The sequence below is a fragment of the Meles meles genome, chromosome 2 (assembly GCF_922984935.1).
Source record: "Meles meles chromosome 2, mMelMel3.1 paternal haplotype, whole genome shotgun sequence".
NCBI lineage: Eukaryota > Metazoa > Chordata > Mammalia > Carnivora > Mustelidae > Meles > Meles meles.
The window spans coordinates 27,900,263-27,912,521 of NC_060067.1; the positions used below are offsets into that span (position 1 = coordinate 27,900,263).

The 12,259-nt window shown below is 39.0% G+C and overlaps 1 protein-coding gene and 2 pseudogenes across 2 annotated transcripts in view; 1 reads left to right on the forward strand and 2 right to left on the reverse strand.

The window, feature by feature from the left end:
• FRYL (FRY like transcription coactivator) overlaps positions 1–12,259 on the forward strand; it is a 259,514-nt gene that overhangs the window by 53,042 nt on the left and 194,213 nt on the right. The gene's annotated exons all lie outside the window — the stretch shown is intronic.
• Positions 1,165–1,946, reverse strand: LOC123936808 (annotated as a pseudogene).
• On the reverse strand, positions 2,638–3,060 carry LOC123930303 (annotated as a pseudogene).

Below are 12,259 nucleotides of genomic sequence, written 5' to 3' on the forward strand. Positions count from 1 at the left end.
GAACCTGGTAGTAAAAGCTGGTGCAGAATAAGGTGGTTCCAGAGGCCATAAATGGGGCACCCCCAGCAGGGCCAAGCTGTGTAAGAAATGGTGTCTGTTAGCCTCGTCAAAGAGCTCCTTCCCTTGGCATCTGGAAACCTACCACTGTGTGCCCCATAGAAGGCCAAGCCCAAGGCCCCCCACTCTGGACCAGGCATGGAAGCAGTGGAAAGCAGCCCATGGCAGTGGGTGGTCATGTGCTCAGAGAACTTACATCTTTTTATCTTGCTTATCTCTTAACTAATTATCGTACTCATAATAACTACTTTTGTCTTTTTAAGATTAGTAATAGGTGATGAATACATTATTTTTATTATCTTTCCAGTGAGATTTACTCTTTGATAGGTGTTCCTTTACTGATCAGTGCTCTTTCTTTTCAGCTTAAAGAGGTCCTTTGAACGTTTCTTGTAAGGCTAATTTAGTGGTGGTAAACTCCTTTGTGTTTTGCTCATCTGGAAATCTCTCTCTAATTCTGAATGACAACTTTGCTTGATTGGAAGTTTTCTTCTTTTCAGCATTTTGAATTTATTATGTCACTCCTTTTTGGGCTGCAAACTGTCTGCTGGAAAATGTGTTGATAGTCTTATAGGGGTTCCCTTTTACAAAAAAAGTTATTTTTCTCTTGCTGCTTTTAGGGTCTCTTTGGGTTTTTCTGATATGGAACTCTGGGCCTCCTGGATCTGGATGTCTATTTGCACTTCCAGATTAGGGATGTTTTCAGCCGTTCTTGTTTTCAAATGAGATTTCTGTCCCTTTTTTTCTTTTCTTCTGGGAGCCCTGTAGTGAGAATGTTAGTCAATTTGATGTTGTCTGGTAAGTCCCTTAAGCTATCTTCCCCCTTTTTTTTTTCTACTTGCTGCTCTGATTGTGGGAGTTCTCCTGCCTTTTCCTTGAGTTCACTTATCCTTTCTTCTGCTTCATCTGGTCTGCTGGTGAACCCGTCTCTTGTCTTTTTCCGTTGAGTTATCATGTTCATCAGCTCTGGGACTTCTGTTTAGTACTTCCAGAAGTTTTCCAGCTCTTTGTTGGTGTCTGTGTTCATCCATTCTTCTCCCCAGTTTGGTGAGCATTTTCTGTCCATTACTTGGAACTCTTTATCAGGTAGATTACTTATCTCTGTTGTCATTAAGGGATCTTTTTTTCTGAGGTTTTTATTAGAGCCAGATCTTGGCTTTGTTCCATCTGGCGAAAGTCCTTCAGGATCCCCATCATATCTGCAAAGCTGTTGGCCTTGGACAGAGAGACCCAGTTACCCTCTTCAGATGAGCCGCAGGGGGCCCTGAGTTCCTGTTTGCAAAATTCAGGGCCCGCAGAACAAAGCAGCGGGACTGATGGAAGCTCGGCTACCTCTACCTTGGTCTCCTTGGGGATGTCACTGATGACAAGGGAAGTTGTACAGTGGGTGGAGGATCCTAAAACAAGGTAAGGGAGAAGAGACATTTAAACTTCCTGGAGATGAGACATCTGTTGTTAATGAACCCAAAGCTGAATCAGCTGCCGCTATCTTAGCAATCTGGCTGTGCAGGTGGCTTAGCTCATCTTGCACTTCTGTGGCGTGGCTTAGGGCACCGGCAGGGCTGGTTTCTTCAAGGTCAGGAGCCTTTCCTCCGACCCCTGCAGGCTGGGCACTGAAGTATTGCGCTGCATGACAATCTGAGGGTTCAGCTGCCAGGTACGCCTCGGGGCTGTGTGTCACCCCTGACCCGGGCACATGACTCCTCTTCATCTACAGCTATCCAGGCGATGTCACCCTGAGTAGGGACCCAGGTTGGATATGTTGGGCAGGGTCTTGAAGGGCGCCCAGGGACCTGGCTTCCGGGCCAGGTTGGTCCCAGTTCTCACTAAACTGCAAGTAGCCCCATGTGGCTTGTCTTGCCATATTGGATGGTCACATTGGCTTCCATTCCTGATATTTCAAATGGTTCCTGCACTTGAAGGACAAAGCAGCCAGAGGGCAGCTCTGGGGGCATGGGTTGGCTGGAAGCATGACCCCTTTCTATCAGGCCATCTCAGGGAACAGCAGATTTCTCTTCCTAATGGCCCCTCCTACCACAGCAGGCTTCCTCCCCCCATTTTTTTTACTTTCGATACAGCAAGTTTGTTCTTTCTTTATTAAATAATTAACACACAGTATAAATATGCTTAAATCTTTAATTCTGAGGTTCAGAATCAATATAAAAACATTGAAATCGTAATTACATTTTAGATTGAGAACTTTATTACATAGAACTCTATATAACAGCTTATTTTTTTTTAAAGATTTTATTTATTTATTTGACAGACAGAGATCCACAAGTAGGCAGAGAGGCAGGCAGAGAGAGAGGGGGAAGCAGTCTCCTTGCCGAGCAGAGAGCCCGATGCGGGGCTCGATCTCAGCACCCTGAGATCATGACCTGAGCTGAAGGTAGAGGCTTTAACCCACTGAGCCACCCAAGCGCCCCAGCAGCTTATTATGAATGGTATTCTTAGTTCATTTAGGAGCTTTGTCAGTTTCCGTAGCTGGAAAGTTGAACATTTACAGAAGTTATGGGTTTGTTCCTTATGCATAGTAGGCCCTCAGTAATTAGTGGTTGTTTTTGTTATTCTTTTTTTTTTTTCTTTTTTACAAGAGAACAAATCTACACCTTTATTTACTTTTCATTAAATTTAAATCCTTGAGGGGTACAGCATCACACGGATTCTGTGGCCAATGGCTTTAGCAGGAAGGTTGCTTCGGAATTTGGCACGAACCATGCCGCTGTTTCCATGAGCACGAGTTACTTTTCCCCAGATTACTCTGGTTTTGTTTGGTTTGCCACCAGGAGTCACTGTGTTATTCTTTGCTTTGTACACGTAAGCACATCTCTTGCCTAGATAGAATTCCGTTTCATCTCGAGCATATACACCTTCGATTTTAAGAAGAGCTGTGTGCTCCCTCTGGTTGCGGAGACCCCGCTTATAGCCAGCAAAATGGCCTTGGACCACAGCCTTCCAGACATTATTCGGCGTTTTAGAGGAGTCCTGTTCCCAGCAGGCCTCACTTACTTGCACCCAAAGTTCAGCCTGTTTTTGTTATTCTTATTGGATACTTAATTAATTTGGATTTTTAGGGCACCATTTCTTTGGGTGCAGTGAACCAGTTCTGAATTCTACCCTCTTGTATTTGTAATTTGTTTAAACTGACTTAACCACTGTGAAGAATAAAGCCTATTGGTGGAGTAGGGTGGGGTTTTTGGACTTTTGTGTGCAGTCCTTTTGGAGTTACTGCATGTGCTGGAATGTGAAGGCTGAAGCTTTGTGGCGTGTTCTATATGGTCATCCATAGTGACCAAACTCATTTGGAATGTTGTTTTGTTACTGACTTTGAAACGTGTTATTTTCCATACAGAGGATTTTGATCTGAAGAAATTGCTTCTTATCTTCTATAAATTTCTAGAGCGAGAGGACCTGTCAATCAGTGTAAACCTTACCCTACACAATACTTCCTTTCATAAACATGGGGAGGAGGCGTCCCCAAGATCACCATTTCTGGGATAAAGCCAGGCACCGTTGTGTAACAAGGATGGTATGGGATAGCACCCAACTTCGGAGCTTGTCACATGGGGAAGCTGTGGCTCACAGGCCTACAATCATGTTTTTTTGAGCTTTAATAGTTTACTTAAATGATTGGCTTTTTGGTTTTTTTTTAAATTTTATTTTTTATTTATCTTATTTATTTTTAAAAAAATTTTTAAAGATTTTATTTATTTGTCAGAGAGAGAGAGAGAGAGAGAGAGAGCAGGCCAGCATAAGCAGGGGGGAGCAGCAGGCAGAGGGAGAAGCAGGCTTCCTACTGAGCAAGGAGCCTGATGTGGGACTTGATCCGAGGACCGTGGGATTGTGACCTGAGCTAAAGGCAGACGCCTTAACTGATTGAACCACCCAGGCGGCCCAGTTTTTTGTTTTTTTTAATCAACAGCTAGCCATCACCTCAAAGAGAGGCAAAAAGCTGTTGGTAGAGTCCCAGATTTTCGATGCCGTGAGTCTTCTGACTGCAGAGACGGTGGGTCCCGCTCACTTGGAGAGGTCTTTCCTGTCCCCTCTTCCACTCACACTGATGAGTGTCTCCCTTGTTTGTACCTGATTGTTGCTTGCACGTATTTGGGTAACTTTTGCCAAAGCACCTGAAACTGTCATCGCACGTGTCTCTGTTCTGGCTGGTCTGTAAGTTTCTGGGTGGTGGTGGTTGTGTCTCTGTAGTTACCACTTAGTGCACATCCTGGGAACTCAGGCTTGACCATGAGTCACTGTCAAGTGCGTGTCTCCCTGGGGCTTGTGGAGACTCCTCATTAACTGGTCCAGTAATATCGTTGGATGTTATCTCTAACAAATCTTTAATGAAAGACCTCAAGAGAAACTAATCTCATCCTGTATCCTCTACCAGCCCCATCATACCCATTCTTCTTTCTTTCTCTTATGCCAGTGCAAATTCTCTGTTTCCTTTATTTCTTTCAAGGAACATTTCAAGTCCTTCTCCATGAAGCTTTGTCAAGGTATGTTTAATTTTGGTTTTTAATAGTTAAAATTTAGAAATCTGGGAAAAGGTGAGAAATGTTAACCAGAACTGGAAATTTGGAATTGCTCATTTAAAATACATTATTCTTGGGGTGCCTGGGTGGCTCAGTGGGTTGAAGCCTCTGCCTTTGGCTCAGGTCATGATCCCCCAGGGTCATGGGATCTAGTCCCCCATCAGGCACTCTACTTGGCAGGGAGCCTGCTTCTCCCTCTCTCTCTGCCTGCCTCTCTGCCTACTTGTGATCGCTGTCTGTCAAATAAATTAAAATAAATAAATAAATACATTATTCTTTTAGGGGTGCCTGGGTGATGCAGTTGGTTGGTCTCTAACTCTTGGTTTCGGCTCGGGTGATGATCTCAGGGTCATGAGGTCAGTCTCTGCGCTTAGCAGATTCTCTCTCCCTCTGCCCCTCCGGCTTGTGCTCTCTCTCCCCGCCACATAAATAAATAAATCTTAAAAAAATACATTATCCTTTTAGTAATGAAAACGTTTGTAAACATTTTCCTCATTTAAAAATCAGAAATTATGGGGGCGCCTGGGTGGCTCAGTGGATTGGGCCGCTGCCTTCAGCTCAGGTCATGATCTCAGGGTCCTGGGATCGAGCCCCGCATCGGGCTCTCTGCTCCGCAGGGAGACTGCTTCCTCCTCTCTCTCTGCCTGCCTCTCTGCCTACTTGTGATCGCTCTCGCTGTCAAATAAATAAATAAAATCTTAAAAAAAAAAAAAAACTGTTTAAAAAAAAATCAGAAATTATGTTAATTATGTTAAATTTTCAAATTTTTTCCCAAGTAATTCAAAAACCTCAAAGTAATAGGAATTTTAGGTAGACCTTATGGAAAGAAGGTGAAAGTTGTGTTATAATTTTCAGGTTGTCATGAGGAAGGTGTCTTTTGTTGCATCACTTGGCATTTTATATCTTATAAAAGGTATAGGGATTGGCTTTATTGTCCTTATTTATTAAAGGGTTTTTTTTTTAAGATTATTTATTTTAGGGTGCCTGGGTGGCTCAATGGGTTAAGTCACTGCCTTCGACTCAGGTCATGATCTCGGGGTCCTGGGATCGAGTCCCGCATCAGGCTCTCTGCTCAGCAGGGAGCCTGCTTCCCTCCCTCTCTCTCTCTGCCTGCCTCTCTGCCTACTTGTGATCTCTTTCTGTCAAATAAATAAATAAAATCTTAAAAAAAAAAGATTATTTATTTTAGAGAGAGAGAGCATGAGAGAGCGGGGGAAGGGTGAAGGGAGAGGGAGATAGAGAATCCCAAGCAGACTCCGCACTGAGCATGGAGCAGTGCGGAGTTTGATCCCAGATCCCTAAGTTCATGACCTGAGCCAAAATCAAGAGTTGGCCACCTAACCAACTGGACAATCCAAGAACCCCTATAAAAAGTTTTGTTAGGGTTTAAAATTGAAAGTCCTTTATGTAGTCTCTTTTTTCCTCCCCACCACTGCCCTGCTTCAATTAAACTGTAATAATTTATTGAAAGTTAATGTATATAGGCAAAAACTTTGATGTCATTGAGATTTTTTTTTTTCCGGAGAAAACTGCTCCTTCTAAGACAAAACCAGAGGAGATCATTTGAACCGAGACCTGGTGAACTTTGGAGTACTATAAATCATGGTTGAATTACGAAAGTTTTATATTGCCCAGTTGTTTGCTGTTATTTTTTGTTTGTACAGGGCCTATGTTTTGCTGATTTCTTTACTGATTAACAATATCATTAAGCAGGTAGGGGGAAAAAGTATGATTGAAACTAAAAGTTAGTGTATAATTTGATTCTGAGTTTTAGAATAATTTTACAGTGAATTGTTTTATCCCTTTATGGACAATGTAATAAAAATGGTATTTGCTTTGTGACATATATATTATATATACAGATACATATGTAGACATACACATAATATATTTTCCATTTTTATGCTTGTCAGTTTTCAAATAATACACAATAGTATTGATTTTTTTTACATTTAGTAGTGTATAGACAACATAGGTTTGACGAAACCTTTACACTTATATGTAAATATGTAATATTAAAATAGCTAATATATAAAAATATGCTTAGGTGTAGAAATAAAAATATGCCTAGTTTGCATATTAATAGTCGAATTTAATTTTTATTTAGTGCCTTATTATTTTTATGAAAGCCATTTTGCTAGGCACTGTGGGAGATGCAGCGATGAATTTCTTAGCCTTCAGGGACTCATACTGTCAGAGCCAATTCTTAGAACCACAAAATTTTAGAACAGGAAGAAATGTAAGAGATTATCTTCTCTTGGATAGGTGTGTGTGTGTGTTTGTGTCTTCTGATTCCAACCCACTTCATTGTTTTCTGTCCCCCACCTCCCCATCCTCCCAGATATGTAATAATGTCATTTTCTGTGCAGTTCAAGCAGGCAGATGATTGGCTGGTGTGAAATGTATTGCTTTTCAAGTATCTTTTCCATCTCCTTTGTTAGTAAGCAGGAGGAATTGTGGACCATTTTTTTTTTAAGTCTAGGGATTTAAAACTATGAACTCAAGAAATTGTTTTAGTGGGTAGTGACTAGAATGTAACACTTTTTAAAAATAGATTGGAGACTTATCAAAATGTATTGCAGATTATTATTTCAAGAGTATCATGTGGGTGTGTGTATGTATACACAACACATATATATATATATATTCTGGGTTGTTATATAAAATGTATTATAAGTACATTTATATACAGTGGTTGTTTTTTTTTTTTTTTAATATTTTTTACGGCAGAGGAGAGTTTGGAAACATCTCTCTAATCTGTCCATTTCACCTTTGTTTTAAACCTGGGGAGCAGCCATTGATACACTTAGCCCTTGATATATAACTTCTTCTTTTTGTAATGCTCTCTTGCTATCATGATCTGACATCAAGGTAAACTTTTCACACAGGTAGAAATATACCAGGTAGAAATATACACAGGTGATAGTTTACCGCAGTTCGTCTGAATGAAAGTCATTCAGTGAGGTTTTTGTTTGTTTGTTCTTCGTTTTTGTTTTGTTTTTCATTACACTGCCTCTGGGTACAGAAAAACATGTTGGTGGATCTAACTGTTAATCGGTAAGTGTTGTTTACAATGTGCCTAACTTGGTACCAAGATGTGATTTAAGCACCAAGAGAATTTGGATTATTTAATACTAGTACATAATAAAACTACTTATCAGATATTCATGTGGGCACATACAGAGGCATAATTGTATTCTTGTAGTGCACAATATAAATACTAATATTGTTTTGGAGAATCAGCATGGTATGCTGAAGCCATGGTTTGGAAAAAGGCATTGTAGTATGTTTTTATCTGTGGGAATTACTGGCAAGTATAATTGAGAGATTCTAAATACTGTGGTTGTTTACTTCGCTTTCGAATTTGGCTTAAATATGTTTGGTCTTGCTTTTTTTTTTTATGATCATTGAATTACTCTGTAAGAGTTATGGTACAAGCTAAAGCTTACCATTGTTTTATAGATTTTAATAATTATATCTTTTAAAGATTTAAAAACAATGTCTCCCACCAAAGATAATTAAAAAATGTAATTAAACAGAGAATAGTTGAATGAATGATCATGTGACCATCCCCAGCTTCAACATTCATCAACTTTTTGTTACCTTTACCCACTCCCTTTCTCCAGTTCCCAGGTACCTTGATAGAGTCTCTTGGCCATGAAACATCATCCATAAATATTTCAGGATGTGTTGCCAAGAGACCAGGACTTCATTTCTAGACCTATAAAGCTAGAATCTTCACCTTTTGGGGAAGGTACTGAAGTCCTGAGTACTCAGATTGTGTTGGGGGTATTAGAGTGAGATCCTTTAAATGGGCTAAATGAAAAAAAGTGAAATACCTGATAAGCATTTGTGCCAAAAAACAATAGAAAAGTTATAGTGAGAAAGCAAATGAATATCTTCTAAGTGCCCCTGGAGAAAAAGGAGGAGTCAGCATTTTTGAACACCTAGTGTGTGTCTGCATTCCATACAGGTCAGCAGAGGAAAGAAGCCAAGTGTCTTTCACACGACTTGAGGTAGAAACTTCAGTCCTAGATTCTTTCTTGAGGGAATTTAAAAGATGTATACGGGGGCGCCTGGGTGACTCAGTGGGTTAAAGCCTCTGCCTTCAGCTCAGGTCATGATCCCAGGGTCCTGGCATTGAGCCCCGCATCGGGCTCTCTGCTCAGCGGGGAGCCTGCTTCCTCCTCTCTCTGTGTCTGCCTCTCTGCCTACTTGTGATCTTTGTCTGTCAAATAAATAAATAAAAATCTTAAAAAAAAAAAGATGTATACAAAGACTGCCAATTAAGATATTTACCGCAATATTATTTATATCAGTGAAGAGTTGAACCTCACTCAATAATAATGAAATGATTAAATGCACATAATGTATTTATAAAATATTTTGTAATTGCTAGAAATGATACAGTGTGACACCAGTTTTATAAAACATCTAGTCCATATCGGAAGACCTGAAAGAAATGAACCCAGATATTAACAAGAATTAGTAGTGGCTCTCTCTAGGTGTTAGAATTATGACTGATTTTTATTTCTTCATTACATTTTTTGGAAGTGTTACACATCAGGCTGTCAGAATATGTGATATAAATTAATAAATAATAAACATTTATTCAGTACTTAACTGTGTGTCAACCACTAAACATTTTTCATCTTTTATACTTAATTCTCATAGTAGCTGTGAGAGGTTTTATTATCCTTATTTTGTAGGTGAGGCAGTGGGGACACAGAGATTCAGTGCCTTGACAATATGATTCTATCTTTCTATGTTTATATTGTTTGCTTTTTTTTTTCCAGTTTATTTTTTGTAGTAATCTCTACACCCACCATGGGGCTTGAACTCATGACCCTGTGATTAAGAGTCTCACAGTCTTCCTATTTAGCCAACCGGGCTGCCATATTCTTTGCTTCTAGATGTAGTTTTAACTCCCAAACATTTGGAAAGATACTCTAAATACTGTTCGGTTACTCTCTTTTTACCTTAAGATATATGGTGACTATTGTGGTATATTAGTAAACAGTCTTTAATTGACAAATAACACTTTATTTCCTGAATATACCATGGTTTGTGTTTGTTCTGTGCCTCTTCTATAGCTTTCTGCTCGTAGGAATAATGGTACAGTGAACATCTTTGCGAATAAATCTGTATATGTACTTCTGATTATCTTCCTAGAAAAAAGGTCTTATAAGTAGAATTAGTGAATCAAAGAACATAAAACATTTTAAAAGCTTTTGATGCAAATTGTGAGATTGCAGATGACAAATGATCATTCCTGCTTAGACTTAAGTTGTTTGGGGGCTATAAATTTGGGAGAAATAGATCATCTAAACATCAAGGGGAATTTGTGCTTTCATAGTTGCTCTTATAAAAAGTCAGGTTTCTCTAAGCCTGCTGGAGACCATAAACAGGAAAAGAGAAGAGACAAACTTTGGGAGTTTATATGGTGGTCATTTACTTTTATGACCTTGTGACCATTTGCTTTTTCATTTTTTTGAAAAACTTAAAACTTGAATTAGCCCAGCAACCTTTTTCTTGGAAATCGTTTTATAAAAATGTACAAAATATTCATATCGTATTTGCATGCAGTTTCTTTGATGTTTTACCTGATAGAACCTCAGGGTGTGACTTCCATTGTATAATTTAAAAAATTATACGTATAAAACGTACAGCACCTTGATTAGAGACTGTAGTGGCCCCAGAAAGTATTTTAGATGTTGCATTTTTAAATAAAAAAGACCTTACCCCACTTTTTGTTTTTTTCTGAGGAGTCACTCTTCTTGTGACAAGCAAAAACAGAAAATTTTTGGTTAATTAGTTGATAGTTTCTGTTAAATGATTTAAGGTTTTATTGTGGTTTCTCTTGAGCATATTTCTTCCAGAGATTCTGTAGGTGACCTTGCTTCAAAGACTAAAAGGAGATTTGGGTAGTGGGAAGGGGATTTTAACTTAAGGGGGTCCAGAGAATAATTAATGAAATCAGAAAATCTCCCAGTGAAGCTACCAAAGACATTGGGATCGAGTTTTCTAGAAAGACCAGTGTTGATAAAAGGTAATCTGACAGCCTAGAAATTTGTGAGAGGTACAGTTGGAATAAATAGAAAACATTACATTGAAATTTGAAGGCTATAAGTATTTTAATGGAGAAAAAGTGTTATTTTTTTTTACTATGAACAGTAAAATTACGAAACTGCTATAAATGGCAGAGCTAGAAAATAAACACAAGGAGGATTTTTATCAGGGATTCTAAACCCATGATTAGTGATTGGATTAGAAAGGTTCATACAGGGTGCCTGCGTGGCTCAGCGGGTTAAAGCCTCTGCCTTTGGCTCAGGTCATGATCCCAGGGTCCTGGGATCGAGCCCCACATCGGGCTCTCTGCTCTGCGGGGAGCCTGCTTCCCTTCCTCTCTCTCTGCCTGCCTCTCTGCCTACTTGTGATCTCTGTCTGTCAAATAAATAAATAAAATCTTAAAAAAAAAAAGAAAGGTTCATACACTGCAAAATTAGGTATATATGTGCATTTTGGAAGGAGAGACCTTCAGCAGTTTTTTCAGATTCTTAAATGAAAGACTCCCCAAAACTCAAACTTCTGTTGGAGGGTACACCTCGTAAGGTCAGGGATTTTTGTCTGTTTTATTCACTTCTCTGTCCCTGGTTCCTGGCATGTAGGTCTGCTTAGTAAGTCTTTGTTGAATGTATGATTTCTGTACATTTATATATGTCATAGATGGTGATAGATTTGCAGAAGTTAGAGATTGGAATACATTCCAGATTTAGTGAGGTTGATGTCTTAAGGGTCTGCTTCTACAGTTATTTAAAAATTTTCTCTTGGGGATGCCCGGGTGGCTCAGTGGGTTAAGAGTCTGCCTTTGCGTCAGGTCATGATTCCAGGGTCCTGGGATCGAGCCCTGTGTTGGCTCTCCCTGCTCTGCGGGGAACCTGCTTCTCTCTCCCTCTGCCTGCTGCTCCCTGTGCTTGTACTCTTTCTCTGTCAAATAAATAGATAAAATCTTTTTAAAAAATATGAAAAATAAAATTTTTCTCTTGGTGTTTAAATCTGGATGAGTAGGCAGAACATTGGTATGATACTTTTGAGATTGAATTCCTCTTCTTTTTCCATGCCAGTATGGAAATGTAATAGGAAAATTATTCTAAACCATACATATTCATCAGTATATTAGAAAATATAGTGCTAGTGCTCTGGTGCTGTTTTCGTTTGATTCAATGAATGAAACCTTTGTACAAAACTTCCCCTCAAATTTTTGAATGGAAAATTTTGCCACTTGTTTTCATTAGATCAAGTAGTATGATAACAACTGCTATTCTGGCTAAAAATGTAAAATCAACAAAATGTTGATAAATTTACCTACAGAGAATGTTGCTTTATCAGCAAGAAATTTAGATTTTTTTTTTTTTTTGCAGTGAAACCCTATTTTAGCTCAGTACCATTATATAGCATTTTTAGTAGGTAATAGAGCATAATCTGTGATTACCTTAGTGTAATAAGTTTCTGTACTCCTTAAAATTGAAATCTGGGAGAAGGTTAAAAAGAATGACAGAAGGGTAAAGGAAGGTGCAAGCCCACTTTAAAAATTGTAAAAACGATAGGATTTCTAAAATTAAAAAGTGAATTTCTAAAAATTGAACTGTGATTGAAGCTGTAGATTTTGTGAA